Source organism: Arachis duranensis, chromosome 3 (assembly GCF_000817695.3).
Source record: "Arachis duranensis cultivar V14167 chromosome 3, aradu.V14167.gnm2.J7QH, whole genome shotgun sequence".
In the NCBI taxonomy this organism is placed as follows: Eukaryota; Viridiplantae; Streptophyta; class Magnoliopsida; order Fabales; family Fabaceae; genus Arachis; species Arachis duranensis.
Genome location: NC_029774.3, coordinates 105,584,275 through 105,586,799, shown reverse-complemented (window position 1 = coordinate 105,586,799; position 2,525 = coordinate 105,584,275). Strand labels below are relative to the sequence as shown.

At 41.6% G+C, this 2,525-nt stretch overlaps 1 non-coding gene across 1 annotated transcript; it reads right to left on the bottom strand.

Moving 5' to 3' along the window:
* Nucleotides 1-206: 206 nt before the first annotated feature.
* Nucleotides 207-310, bottom strand: LOC127745904 (small nucleolar RNA R71). Its single transcript, XR_008007527.1, has one exon. It is a non-coding gene; the product is annotated as a small nucleolar RNA R71 (small nucleolar RNA).
* Between the last annotated feature and the right edge of the window lie 2,215 nt (nt 311-2,525).

Sequence of the window (2,525 nt, the reverse complement as noted above, 5' to 3'; positions counted from 1 at the left end):
AGTTTTTAACTAAGTTCTTGCAGATTTGTGAGACTGTAAAGACGAATGGAGTAGATCCTGAAGTCTACAGGCTCATGCTTTTCCCTTTTGCTGTAAGAGACAGAGCTAGAACATGGTTGGACTCACAACCTAAAGATAGCCTGGACTCCTGGGATAAGCTGGTCATAGCCTTCTTGGATAAATTCTTTCCTCCTCAAAAGCTGAGCAAGCTTAGAGTGGATGTTCAAACCTTCAAATAAAAAGATGGTGAATCCCTCTATGAAGCTTGGGAAAGATACAAGCAGATGACCAAAAAGTGTCCTTCTGACATATTTTCAGAATGGACCATATTAGATATATTCTATTATGGTCTATCTGAGTTTTCCAAAATGTCATTGGACCATTCTGTAGGTGGATCCATTCACTTAAAGAAAACACCTGCAGAAGCTCAAGAACTTATTGACATGGTTGCAAATAACCAATTCATGTACACTTCTGAGAGAAATTCCGTGAATACTGGGACGCCTCAGAAGAAGGGAGTTCTTGAAATTGATGCTCTGAATGCCATATTGGCTCAGAACAAAGTGTTGACTCAGCAGGTCAACATGATCTCTCAAAATCAGAATGGATGGCAACATGCATCCAACAGTATTAAAGAGGCTGTTTCTGAAGAAGCTTATGATCCTGAGAACCCTGCAATAGCAGAGGTAAATTACATGGGTGAACCTTATGGAAACACCTATAATTCATCATGGAGAAATCATCCAAATTTCTCATGGAAGGATCAACAAAAGCCTCAACAAGGCTTTAATAATGGTGGAAGAAACAGGCTAAGCAATAACAAGCCATTTCCATCATCTTCTCAGCAATAGACAGAGAATTCTGAGCAGAGCCCCTCTAATTTAGCAAATTTAGTCTCTGATCTGTCTAAGGCCACTTTAAGTTTCATGAGTGAAACAAGGTCCTCCATCAGAAATTTGGAGGCACAGGTGGGCCAACTGAGTAAGAAAGTCACTGAAACTCCTCCTAGTACTCTCCAAGCAATACAGAAGAGAATCCAAGAGGAGAGTGCAAGGCCATTGATGTAATCAATATAGCCGAATGCACAAGGGAGTATAAGGAAGAAAATCCTAGTGAGGAAGACCTCCTGGGACGTCTCTCAAACAAGAAGGAGTTCCCTATTGAGGACCTAAAGGAATCTGAGGCTCATATAGAGACCAAATCTCCTTCTGCCATTCATGAGCTCTGAAGATTATTCTTCCTTTGAAGAGGATGAAGATGTAACTGGAGAGCAAGTTGCTCAATATCTAGGAGCCATCATAAAGCTGAATGCCAAGTTATTTGGTAATGAGACTTGGGAAGGTGAACCTCCCTTGCTCATTAGTGAACTTGATACATGGGTTCAGCAAACTCTACCTCAAAAGAGACAAGATCCTGGGAAATTGGCACCATGACCTTTGAAAAAGCTCTATGTGACCTAGGGTCAGGCATAAATCTTATGCCACTCTCTGTAATGGAGAAACTGGGGATCATTGAGGTACAGCCTACCTTATTCTCATTACAATTGGCAGACAAGTCAGTAAGACAAGCTTATGGATTAGTAGAGGACGTGTTAGTAAAGGTTGAAGGCCTTTACATCCCTGCTGATTTCATAATCTTAGACACTAGGAAGGAAGAAGATGAATGCATCATCCTTAGAAGACCTTTCCTAGCCACAGCAGAAGCTGTGATAGATGTTAACAGAGGAGAATTAGTCCTTCAATTGAATAGGGACTACCTTGTGTTTAAGGCACACAGCTATCCTTCTGTAACAAGGAAGAGTAAGCATGCAGAGCTTCTCTCAATACAGAGTCAAACAGAGCCCCCACAATCAAACTCTAAGTTTGGTGTTGAGAAGACCCCACATTCAAACTCTAAGTTTGGTGTTGGGAGGCCCTCATCATGCTCTAAATATCTGTGAGGCTCCATGAGAGCCCACTGTCAAGCTATTGACATTAAAGAAGCGCTTATTGGGAGGTAACCCAATTTTTATTTATCTAATTTATTTTTATTTTATTGTTATTTTGTGTTTTATTAGGTTTATGATCATGTGGAGTCACGAAAAAAATACAAAAATTAAAAACAGAATCAAAACAGCAAAAGAAAAATCACACCCTAGAGGAAGGACTTACTAGCGTTTAAACGCCAGTAAGGAGCATCTGGCTGGCGTTCAACGCCAGAACAGAGCATGGATCTGGTGCTGAATGCCAGAAACAAGCAACATCCTGGTGTTTGAATGCCAGGAATATACCCTGAGGAGAGCTGGCACTGAACGCTAGAAACAAGCATGGAACTGGCGTCCAATGCCAGAAACATGCTGCACATGGGCGTTGAACGCGCATAACATGCATCACTTCGGCGTTTAAATGCCAGAATTGCATGGAAAGGCATTTTACATGCCTAATTGGTGTAGGGATGTAAATCCTTGACACCTCAAGATCTATGGACCCGACAGGATCATCTCAGGATCTGTGGACCCCACAAGATCCCCACCTACCATATTCTCA